This window comes from Ambystoma mexicanum, chromosome 14 (assembly GCF_040938575.1).
Source record: "Ambystoma mexicanum isolate Mex_15411 chromosome 14, UKY_AmexF1_1, whole genome shotgun sequence".
NCBI classification, from domain to species: Eukaryota; Metazoa; Chordata; class Amphibia; order Caudata; family Ambystomatidae; genus Ambystoma; species Ambystoma mexicanum.
Genome location: NC_090940.1, coordinates 548,452,278 through 548,465,362, shown reverse-complemented (window position 1 = coordinate 548,465,362; position 13,085 = coordinate 548,452,278). Strand labels below are relative to the sequence as shown.

General features: G+C 40.7%; 1 long non-coding RNA gene across 1 annotated transcript in view; it reads right to left on the bottom strand.

Annotated features, from left to right (window-relative positions):
• Positions 1 to 10,796, bottom strand: part of LOC138527330 (uncharacterized) — a 61,163-nt gene extending 50,367 nt beyond the window's left edge. The window contains exons 1-3 of the long non-coding RNA XR_011283896.1: positions 10,682 to 10,796; positions 6,479 to 6,530; positions 573 to 653 (exon numbers count right to left, since the gene is read on the bottom strand). This is a non-coding gene — a long non-coding RNA (uncharacterized lncRNA). The remainder of the gene's footprint in view (positions 1 to 572; positions 654 to 6,478; positions 6,531 to 10,681) is intronic.
• Positions 10,797 to 13,085: the final 2,289 nt, after the last annotated feature.

The window sequence follows — 13,085 nt, the reverse complement described above, 5'->3', positions numbered from 1 at the left end:
GGGCTTAAATGGGAATGGGGATGTACCGGCTATAGCACCTGCGCAAGGGGAATTACCAGGTCCGCCAAGGACCGAATGGCCCGTTGATTACCTAAGGCTAACTCCAACCTCATAATGAGGCCCACTGTGTATACTCAGAGCCAACTCTGAAGGAGGTAGATAATGCAATATTTTGCAAATACATTTTGCAAATGGATATAACCTTTAACACGGACAATGAGGTCTGATTCTAACAACAAACCATGGAGAGTGTGGAGAGGGGTATTTATATTGCCTTTAGGCCAATCATAGCTAGGGAAAAAAGAACACATTTTCCCCACATTTTCCAATTTAGAGGGACTTGTGCAAAACATCCTTTGGGAGAAAATTACAGCCTGATCTATCTATCAAGTCAAATGCTATTAGCAATAGAATTTTGGAAAAAGTACATGCATAATGTTTTATATTAACTATGGTGTGGCAACTACCACTCTATAAATATATATAGCTACATACAATTTCTATATTACATTACATAGTAATATTTAATAGCATATATATAATTCCAGTAGGTAAAAGCAATACATTCTTACCTTATTTTTACAATAGTCACATAGATCATTAGCACCAATAAAAATGGTCACCACCTTCCAGTCCTCATTAAAGTTTACACCCTGTGGGAAGAGATGTGCCTGGTTAATTAGAGAAACATTTGACATGCTTTATGCTTATGAAGCAATTGCATCATAAGTGATGTTGAATGGGGCAATGTCATGATCTTTAAAAGATACCATTTATATTGTCGCTAATTTTCACTAATGTTTTTTTTCAGTTATGTGGGCAACATTGACATGACATGATGAACATAGCCATGTTATTGAGAAAACAATCATGGCAACTGGTTTATGAATAAAAATGATTTCAGATACAACATTCGTAAAATTCGACCCCTCCTTAACTTTCACGCTTCTAAACTTTTAATTACCTCCCTCACTTTGCCATCCGCTTCCTATGCCTTCTCTCACCTCTTGATTCCATCTCCTCCTCTCTCACCTCTCTAGGTTGGCTCTCATTTCACTCCCAGCTCAAATTCAAGTTCCTCTGTCTTGTTTTCAAATCCCTCCATGGTCTTGCCCCCCTACCACCTCTCCTCCCTTCTTACTTTCTATATCCCTTCTCGTTCTCTCTGCTCCGCTAATCTTTTCCTACGCTCTCCTCCTCTACCACCCTGCGCCCCTCCCGCTTCCGCTCCTTCCAACTCCTTGCTCTCTTCCACTGGAACCATCTCCCCTTCACATCCGCTCTTCTCCCTCCTACCCTTCCTTTCGCTCTTCTCTCAAATCTTATCTCTTTCACTCACCTCCCTAACACCCCACGTTTCCTTTCCTCCTCCCTACCCCTCTCCTCTCACCTCTTACTCCTGCTCTTCCTTGCCCTCTCCATCCCAGCTACTTCCTTTGTCCCTTCCCCCTGCTCTCTTCTAGTCTTACTTTTTCCTCCCTTCTTCCTCTCACATTCTTGCATTCCCTCTTTCCCCCGCTCTTACCTCCTTTAACATCTACCACTCCCTTGCACACCTCTGCCCCTTCCTACTCCCTCCTCACGTCTGCAATATTGTAAATTGTTCTTTATACTGTTTTCTAGTTGTGATTCAATTGTCATCTTATGCTTGCTGTATGTTACTTGTTCTCAGGTAAAGCACTTTGGAGTAATGGGCTATATAAATTCAATAAAATACAAATACAAATACAGATAAAATGTTCCTAGTGAGCAAATAGGAAGAAACTTCAAAATACACATAAACGTAGATAACATTGTGACAATCATGAATTCATGTTTTAAAATTAAATTCATTAAACGTAAAGGGGGCCATTTTACTATGAATTGTAAACAGCGCAGAGGGGACTACTTCCATTTACACTTAAGTACAAAGATGCCCTATCTGCGATGTTTAACCTTTCCACTACGTAGTAAATAATTAACAAAGGCAAAAGTACACTTTACTTTTCCACTTTGTGGAAAAGTGTAAGTGCATCCCACAAATAACAAATGCGGGACGGATTTACAATGGGTTCTTATGGAATCTGCCTGCTTTCATCAGGTGGTAATTTCAGGCTGATTCCACAGCAATCTTTCATATTACCGAAAATACATACTACCTGTAATGCCGAAACATTTGTCAGGTAGAGTTGGAACAGAGGATGGCCAAGTAAATTTGGCCCTACCCTCCTGCCTCTGCTTGACAAATAATACTCTAAATCTGGCAGATGGGTACAAATAGTGGTAAAAGAATACCACCCCTTTTACTGCCATGTTTACCAATCCACAGGACCCAGAAAATGACCCCCAAAGATTCAATATCTTTGTTCTTATTAGCACTTGAAATTTTATGTGTAATCTATATATATAAAAGTCAAAATTTGTTTGTGGCAGGATTTGTGGCAAAGCATTGTTCCTTATACAATTCCACACCATTTCACCAATCAGTACCACATTTTGCATAGTTTCCTGTTAGTACCTTCCAGACACTACTGGCTACATGACATTTGGGCACCCCACCTTGGTTCCTGGATTTCAACACAAGTCAAAATGTGTTTTTGGTTTTGTGGCTTGGCAAAGCATTGTTCCTTAAACAATTCCACACCGTTTTACCAATCTGCCCCGTATTTTGCATAGTTACTGTTAGGACCCTCTGGACATTACTGAATACATTCAAAACAAGGGCACCTGGCTAAGGCCTGATAAACCCAGGTGGGTATAAACTATTAAGTAATCCAGAACAATCAGGGTGGGAGATCACACACAAAGCCTTTTGATATGCTCCTACACAAAAACAGAATGCAACTTTTAATGTTAGGTCAACAAAGTCTGTGACCCTGGGTTATTTATTAAACATACCCATTTTTGGTAAGTCAAAACCAAACAGGACACTGTGTAGTTTTCAAATTTGTAGTACAGATGTGTACCATCCAATCAAATAACCAGGATTAAACAAATACAAGACTTGTTTCTTTCATATTCAACACCACATTTACAACAAAACATGTGTCATCCAGAATGTTGTGCTTTTCTGGAGTACAGATAAAGAGTGTGGCACTGAACACTGAATATTACAAAAGAAAAGTCATCGACACCATAGTGTTCCGGCCAGATAAGGCTAATTGTTGGAGCTTATGTAGGATAGACCTTCTTCAGGACAGGGGGATGGTGTGTTATGCGTGTCCAGAGGGTATCGTCCGTAATTGTTTGCTGCTGTAAGTGCTTGTAAGTTGCCCCCTCTTGATTGGTTGGAGGCACTGTGCCCTGTGTGTCCCATCAAATGAATGATGATAGTGAGGGGCCCTACCCGCCTTATGGGGATGAATCCCCTAATGCCATGTGTTTAATCATGGATCTAGCAGGTAGCTCACATACCATATAGACAAACTGCGTTGGGCTGAAATGTATTTGAATTTGAAAACCCCCAACTTTGGGGAATGCAATACTTTAAAATACAAATAATATAAAAAAGGTTTAAATAAAGGCAGTATATTAAAACTTAAAACATCGTAACAATCATAATTTCATGCTACATCAAAGTATTGTATTCAAAAGGTTTTCTGCACAGTGGACCTTTTCATTATGAGTTCTTCATGCCTAGCCAAGGAAATGGTTTGTGAAGAGTTTTCCTGTGTAGTTGAAGCCCAAACCCCCTTGCTCCCCCTAATGGCAAAGTGCCTAATGTGGGAGTCCATTTAAGAGTAAACTATTTTCTGTTTTCACAGGGTTTTATACAATCCTGCCTGTGTTTTTAAATTATTTATGAAGGACTTACAGTGTATCTACTGGCCGAATTACAACTCCAGATGTCTGCTCCCCATGGATCCGTTGTTTTGCCTGCAGGACAAGTGCCTTGTTCGTGAGTCTATTTTGGTGCAAATCCATTTATGGTTTAATCCCATTTTCCCACTTTGAGCTTGAAGACTGTCCTGATTTTTGCCCATTTCCAGCAAGCTTGGAAATCCCACCACACAAAGAGCATTCACTTACCAGTGACTCAGTGTAATATATTGGCCCACTCCCACAGCTTTTTCAATAATAGCCAAGGAAGCGTGGCATGTATATTTTGGAGATTTCTATCATGCCCGTTGGTGTATCCAAGTAAATCAGAAGGAAAAAGGTGGGTGTCACCCAATGTGCCTCTTACCCTTTCTCTTCCAATTCTCGCTCTCCTTTCCCCCTTTCTTAACAGGCTACGGGTCTGGTAACCTCTGGAGAAGGCACAATGGGGCACTTTTTGGACAGGTGTAGGTGCTCTGAGACAGCTATCATCGTGATTTGGCAAAGGGTAACAACATCATAACATAACCTACCATTCAGCCATTTCTTAAGTGAGTAAGTTTATTTGCAAATATATTTTGCAGATTATCTGATCTGTTAGTTCAGCATTTAAAATGAAGATGCACTTTCCACGGTTGCCAGACATTTGGTCGAAGAAAATTGGTCGACCAGACAAATGGTCGAACCAATTTGGTCGAAAACCAAATGGTCGAAATTTTTTTTTTTTTTATTATTTTAACCCTTTTTTAAAAATTTTTTGGGGGGCCCACCCCCAACCCCCTTTTTTTCTCTAAAAACCCCTTTTTTAACTAAACGAAAACCCGAAAAATAAATATATAAATAAAAAAAAAAATTCGACCATTTGGTTTTCGACCAAATTGCGTCGACCAAATTGCAGTCGACCAGTTTTTTTTCGACGAATTGACTGGACACCCTTTCCACCACATCTGTTCTATTGAACGTCTCTTTATTGTCCATTTGTTCATGGAGCAGTTGGTTGTGTTGGGGAGGGATGGGGTAGAAACATGCTATTTGAAACCTACTAAACATCACACTATACACAAAAATGACAAGCATGGAGAGATGGTGATTTGCTCAGAATTCCCACTTTTTCTTTGCTCGTGTTCCAAAGCTTATTGCAAATCTGGGTTTCCAGCTTCCAAGATCAGCAACTTAGCCAGTACTACATTTCTATCACTGGGCAAACTGTTCCCCCGCAGCGCGCAACATTTTTTATATTTCAAACATTAAACAGAATTGTACAATTGCAACTATTACTTTTGGCACCAAAGACTTGTATGTTTCTGTATGTCTTTTGTGTATATATGTGGCTGATTAACTGATCTCAAAGAAATAGTGTAAGTAGGTCTTAAGTCATTTTAATTACGCTCGTTTTTTAGCTTAGTTCATTTAGGTTTACTTACACTATTGCTGAGCATTGTAAATCAGCACAATGATAGGCAACACAACCGTAACAACAACATTAACCACGAACATTTAAACTTCAACTACAAGCAAAACTCTTGAACATCTGAACTGGTGCTCTACTTATCTGGAAATTAAGAAAACGTTTTTCTTGTAAAAATCGCAATGGGATTACATCTCGTAATGAAAAAAAATCAAAAAAAATCAGCACGATACAAATATATATCGTGCTGATTTACTAGCTAAACAAAATTGCATACATAAAACCTACACCACAAAATGCCTAAGTTCTCCGTACAATATTTTCTTTTAGCTTAAGCTACTTTGTTACTTAAGTTAGTTTCGTAAATCAGCCCCATATATATTATAATGTCTTACTAGTGAAACTGAAGTGAAGGCTGCATGACACTTAAAAAGAAAAATAAAGCAACAGCTTCCTCTGCATCGTTCTTTGAATCTTAAATTGAAGAGCTTCCCATGAGTTAGTGATAAAACTGGATTCGCCCAAAATGTTCAGAATAAAAATACCAAATGTGATTTGGCTGAATTTCAGCCGTTCGAAAAATTTGAATGGCCGAAATGTTCAACCAAATCACACATTCAGTGGTGGGGGCTCCAGGGGTGTCCCCGCACCCTTGCTCACTATATTGTGAGCGTGTGTTGTGGGGGAGTCCCCCGCAGTCATCCCCCCAAAAAAAGAAAGCGGTGCGTGGGCTACGGGGGTGTCCCCTGCGCCCCTGCTCACTATATTGTGTGCGGGGGTTGCGGGGGACACCTCAGTAGGTGTCCCAAACACAAAAACAAAGAAAAGGACCCTGCGGCGCCAGTTCGTGATCACGGAAGTGAAAGGGAACAGGTGCTGCAGGGCCCAGTGAGTTGGAAGAAAGGTAAGTAGGGTGGTGGGAGGTGGTGGGTGTGTTGGGTGTGGGGGTAGTGGTGTGGGAAGGGGTGTGACTAGGGGTATGGGCCAAGTCAGAAGTGTTTAGGGGAGAAAAGACATAAGGTTATTTCGAAAAAATAATCTTCAGTCTTTTCTCCCACGAACATTCCCACCTCAGTCATTCAACCCCAAACCGATAAAACTAGTTTAGCACTTCTTCAAAGTTCAGCCTTTTTATAGACAGTTAACCTTCATTATATTCAAGAACTGTAGTAATTTGTTTGCTGGACAGAGTATTTCAGAATTTCCTGTTTTGAATCCCACATACATGTGCCATGACATTTTTCTTTAAAAAAAAAAACAAAGTTTTCTCACAGGGAAAGATTTCAAGCTCTCAATCAAGTGCCTGGTCTGTTCTGGAAATTCACTAAAATAAAGAAAAAAACATGGTTACTTGAGATAAGGAATGTAATGCCAGTTCTTTCAAAATGTGTTTCTTTGTTAATTTGCCAACAGTTATTACAGAGCATTTCGGTTATTGTACAAATATTGATTCGAATTTTTGTTTTTTTTTACTTTACAAATTCATTTATTTGAATCATAAATGATATGACTTTAACAGGAAGCTTAGTAATCATCCATAAAACAAAGGGCTCTATAAGAGCCTTGGCGGTATCCCAACGGTAACACTGCCGGGATACCGCCAGCACAAAAAGCGTTACCGCTACTCGGTCCGGCGCTATTAGCGTCGGATCACAAGAAGGAATACAGTGATAAGTTCCCATTCCCCATTGGGCCTATTTGACCCAATCGGGTTGGGGGGGGAGCTATCACCATTGGCGGTAATTGCGCTGGCGGTAATAGCACCAAAAATGGCCGAAAACGGGCAGTAAGGGGACATTTTTACCTGCAGCAAAACGCTGGCGTTAAAACTCCCACTCACCACTCTGATGCATGATTGGAACCCTTAAATGTAGCGGTAATAGCGTTACCGCTGCATTTAAATGCTAAGGCTCAACTCATGATGATGCCCAATGTCTCTTAATAGTTTAAAATACAATTCCTCTAAGAAACTAGTTAACATATAAATTAGAATGGTGTCTGGTGAGGCACCCATCTTCATTTGCTGTCCATGTCAAGTTTAAGAGATAAATAAAACATTGACAGTGTATTGAGGTGAAGTGCCCTTAATGCAGTAAACATTAATTGTGAGTTACAGTACTTTATTAGGAAAATGGAAATGGATTTTCATCAACAATGCCACTCTAAGATGTAGCGACTCCACATAGTGGCCTTCACAAAGATTAGCTGATATAAACCCCTTCCTCGTGTTACCCTCCCATCCCCTTGTCACCTTTGTCATCTGGTCTATCTCCGACTTTAACCCGCTGTTCCCAATTCCTGTCTACCGTTATCCTCCTTTCCTTCTCACCCCACAGACTATGGTCTTCTTTGCACCCTGGTTGGGGTAACAGTTCACCCACACAGACAAGGTATCAGAACTATAAGACCACTATAGTGGTGTGGCGAGCAGTATATCCAAGTTGGTGAACCTGGTTTATATCAGCTGACCTTCCCTGTGATGTAATGGGGAGAACACTGAGAATGCTGGTAAAAGAGGCAAAGCTAAAACTCCCAGAACCAATATAATTCAAAGGAAAAGAGAGGGAATATCCCGACCAATCAGGGCTGGAGAGGAGGGGTATAAGAAGTGCATGTCTGCAGGAAGGCAGTATGTTGTCTTCTGGAGGAGTATGCATAGAGCTGCTGTACTTAGAGGCTGATAGAGACAGCCTCTGACTCGCAGCAGCTGGCTGCCACGCAGAATCTCCTAAAACCCTGAAAACATCAACAAACCAAAAGTTGCTGGGAACCCTGAAAAGTGTCCAAAACATGAGAAGTTCTGAGAAGCCTGAAAGGGCCTAGAAGCAAGCTGAGTGGTGCACTGAAAAGTTTTAGAAAAGTCCTAGAACCTGAGAGTTGGGCTAAGAAGTGTGAAAAACATCAAGAAGCTATGATATTGGGAACTTTTCTGGTGGTTGTGGTACTGTAGTCGTGCTTTGGAAATGAAAACCGGCTCTGTTGCCATGGAGCCACCGGCAGAGACGGGGCCGGTGCTTCTGTGCCCCCATTTCCATAGAGTCCTACGGGATCCTATGGGAATGGGGACTTACGAGATCTGCCGCATGACTTCCCACTCTGACTGGACTTCTGAGGTCCCAGAGGCACCGGGAAGCCAAGCGGAGGATCCAGTGTTATGGGGTTTGCGGCAACCCACCCGTCGTAACGGCGGGTTACTGCTGACCTTGTATGGAGGCACATTTGTTGGAACATGGCTTTTGACTAAAGTTTTCCTCTAAGATGAGGCAATCACATAAGGTATTTTCCTGGCTGTTGGTACCTTTAACATAGCTCTTTGTAGGTTTCTTTCGATCCAGATCTGGGAGTTTTTGCTATATTTCAATGGATGGCCTTTATTTATATTGTTTATGTACACTCTGCAGTGCTCTGAAACACTTTGGTATCGATTTTTTTTGTATTGAATAAATGCATGTCTAGGGTTGTACGCAATCCTACAGTAAAAAATAAAAGCAAAACTAAAATAGGTATCTAGTCAGCCGTACATGATGTATTTTTATTTATTTATTTTATTGTTCATTTATAATGCGCTTAATACCAGCGAGTGGTTTTTAAGCGCGGTATTGGGATTCAAACCTGTGTTGTGCAGCGTTGTCTTGCTTCCAGGACAAACAAGTTGCCCCTGAACTATCCTTACAAAAGAAAAACTCAAAAATAGTGATGGGGAACATTTTAGAGTGTTTTTAAAGATGAATAATAAGGGAATGACCCTGGGAGCGCCACTGAAGAAACAGGAGTGACCAGGTCATATGATAATTGTGCATAAACTCTTAAAATTTCAGTGTTTGTCCTTTGGCTTGTCCCATTTCATTTAGAACAACCTGTCCTCATGGGTAAACAGCTGTTCAGATGAGGCCTCTTCCAGTCTTTACCCAGATCTCCTCTCATTGTGGGTCTTTGCTCTGAAATCTCAGAGAACCGACCCATGCGTATTTCATCTGCTAGTTCAAATGCAATAGTAGAACCCAGAGCCAACCAATTGTCTCCCTCTAACATTGGGCTGAATCCCCACACACCAGGGTCCATAATATGTCCCATGTTTAGGTATTCTCCCTGCTATTGCCTCCTCTGTCTCTGCTCCCATCACCCAATCCTGTAGACACCCATACTTACTTACAAGCCCTTCCACTCGTTATTTTCAATACTACCGCCACCTGACACATATTGCCAATGGCAACATGAAGGGACTCGCTAAGAAGCCCCTCTCATTAATCCATGGTGGCCATTTTGCCTTTCATGAATGGGTACATAGCTGTATGGCCTATTCATTTAAGGGAATGTTTATTTATATCTTTTGACAAACAAACTATTTTCAGCCAGGTAAGCATGCTATAGTGATAATTGCATCAACCCCTGGTTTCAGAAGCGATACAGACAGCAATGGGCTGGGAGGATAGCTCAGAGGCAACACGTTTGTTTTGGAAGCAAGACAATACATAGCAACACAGGTTTGAATCCCGGGCTTGCGCTTAGAAACTGGACCCCGGTATAAAGCACGTTATAAAAGAACAATTATAATTATAATGGCTTTGTTGCTCCTGCAAAGGTGTGGGCTGGCAAGCCTTTAGCCATGCCCACCCTTAGACACTGAAGTTCTACAGTTATACGCTATATAGCGGCCATAACTAACATGCAGTCGGGACACTATATATGCAAAGTTGGTTTTTAGGGACAGATTGAAAAGAAAAATATACCACGAAATTACATTTATAATGTGAAAAGCACAAGAAAATCCATCACACCTACCACAAATCCGTCAAAATAACTCATATACAAATAGTAGACTATTCTCTTCGACAAGAGCAAGCAATAAGTGGGATTTAAAAAAAAAAATATTAAGCTTACGACTCATGAAAAAGTAAATGCTAAAAATGTTGGCAATGTCAACATTAATGTTTAACTTACAACTAAACATAAAACAAGGGGTTGGTACCTTTTATTCCCCCTAACAAATTGCAGGTCGGAGAGTAACATCAACTCACATGTATATCTTTACAGCAAACACCGTTACAATACCAAGATACATAGCAAACACTCATTAAAGTCTAAATTACCCATTACAATTTAAACAATAATCCTAATATACACATTAAATGAAAATAACATACACGCACGCTTACACAAACTACTATCATATAGGAACATAGACTTTTACTGCCATATTTATAATACATTGCACACCAAACAATAACCAACAATCACATGCTAAGCACAATATAAAACAGCAATATACAAACAAAATGTAAAACACTATTAAAACATTAACAAACATCCACAAAAAAAAGTTGAATAAAAGTTCCAATAATGTTTTCTTTTATGTTTGCTATTTAATAATTGTTAAACTTTCACATATTGGCATTTCGAACATTTGTAGAAAACACAAACTATTGAACTTATATTTACAACCAATAAATACTCAAAATAGATGCAGTTACTTACTAAGTGTTGGCTCCTGTGACAGCCAAATTGAGACCGGTTTGCTCCAGCGGTGCAGGTTTATTATTCAGAGTCCTATTCTTTGCGTAACCAATGAGGGCCGGATTGAAAAGCTTGAATATGTCTATCAACAAATATAAAAAAATAATCCTATTAAACTTATCATTTCCATGCATAAGGCTCACCATCAGAGATGGTGTGGCTTCAGATCACTCTAAATAACAGGCGTTTCCCTTAACAAATGGAATGTTATTTACATGACCAGTAAGTAGCTTTGTTCCTACCACACATAGATGTTTTCTTTTAGCAAGCTCTGTCATAAAGCGACATTTTTGAGAGGAGGACTAGAGTGAATAGTGACATTTAAAATATAGGCTAATAAACATTACAGCTTAATGTATGAAAATCTAATAAAATTATTTGGTATGCAGGACCTCTGACACACCCTCATGCTATAGAGTTGAGGTTGGAAAGCGAGAAACAAACACTTGATTGGTAAAATCACATAGTAATATGGATATTATATAGAGCTAAATCAGATAATCCACAATGCAGTGTTAATAAGCTGGGTAGTATAGCTGAGTGGCAACGGGCTCGTCTTGGATGCAAGACAACGCAGAGCAACACAGGTTTGAATCCCAGATACGTGCTTAGGAACCTCTTCTGTATTAAGCATGTTATAAATAACCAATTATAAGAGGTTTTATTACTAATACATGTCAATGGTTTCTGGTGTCTGTCGAATGGGGAACTCGGCCAATGGATGTAAAGCATTGCATTGGGCCTCATTACAAATGTGGCGAATGTGTGCTACCGGCACCGTTGTTACCTCTCTGCCACATTACGAGTTCTGCTTGCCAGTGCTGGACTGCACGTGTGGTCTAACCAGGCGTGCAGACCGGCACCTGCGAGCAGAACTCGTGATTGCACCGGTACCATTATTAACGGGCAGAATGGGGATCGGGAGGCCGGCCATACCGGCACCCGAGAATGGGCAATTACCAGCCCATTCAACTCGTGATTGGCTGGTAATGGCCCATTCGCGGGTGCCGGGGCCGGTAGCGGGTTTGGCAGTAGCCATGCCCTTATTAAGGCCACGTATACCACCAAACTCGTAATGAGGCCCATTGTCTTTTAAAAAGACGGAATGTGCAGAAATAGGCAAAGGAGTTTGGTTCAATTTTCTTCTGCATAAGAAGGCCACGCAGGTGCATGGATCCGACTGCACCGTGAAAGATAGGATTGTGCATGTGTCTTCACTTCCCCTTTGCATCTGACTTCTTTTGCAAGCATCCTCTCCCTTCAATGATTTACCAGCAACAGAAGCAATCTGAAGTGTCAATTACCAGGGCACCCGCTTATCTGATACTGAAAGAAACATCTATGAAGCACCCTCCCCAACAACCGAACCGCATCAAAAAGTGTCACCATGCCAATGCCATTGTAGATACAGTCTGGGATGGTGACTTGTTAAATTATGACCCCCAGTGTTTGGAAAGGCTTTCACAGTGTAGAGAGAGTCTCTTCTTATTGTGTGCCTTAACCTGGTGGCTGGCAAGCACTAGAGTGCACAAGGAGCGAGAAAAGCTCCTTTCCTGATCGGCGCAACCCACAGAAATTTCAACCAAAGCCGTTGGTCGTTCCGAAAGCATCAGAAGAAGCAGAACTGGCAGCAGCAGCAGATCGAGCAGACACGTATAAAGAGATTGGTGAGAGTTTACCTTCATCAGGTAATCTAGGAACGCTCCGTAGTCCACTGTTGGCTTCTAATCATTATTTTGAATACTTAACTAATGCAAGAAGGTAGTATGGGTGTTATGAGAACTTTGAAAGAGGACAAGAAAAGAAAGGGTACAGTTATTATTGTCAAAGCTAAGAGTATTGCCAAAACAGATTGAAGGCCCTATTGAATCAAGTTAGAAACCCATACTGGCAAAGTAAAGAGAGGTCAATATTGAAGGAAAACCATAACTTGCATTGCCAAAGTAAAGAGGGGGCAATACTTCAGAAAGAATATAACCAACATTGGCAAAGCAAAGAGAGAAAAATATTGCCGAAAGATTGTAACCATTATTCCAGTAGTGAACAAGAGGTAATAGTTGAGCAAGACAACAATCATTGCCTAAGCCAAAGAAGGGCAAGTATAAAGAAGCCTTGTCAACAGTTACTTAATGTAAAAGTAAGAAATCAGACATGGCAGGAGAGAAGCCCAACTTGTGAAAGGTATCAAGAAGGAAAGGAACATAGCCTGCTTTGCATGTGGAAAATGAATCCGTGGATTAAACCACACCAATTTGTATAGTTTCATGATAGAAGACGTTGTGTATGCTAATGTAGCTGAAAGTCAACGACTTTTCTAGAAGGTTGAAGCAAGCCTCACCACATAATACTTGTAGTAGTGCTAGGA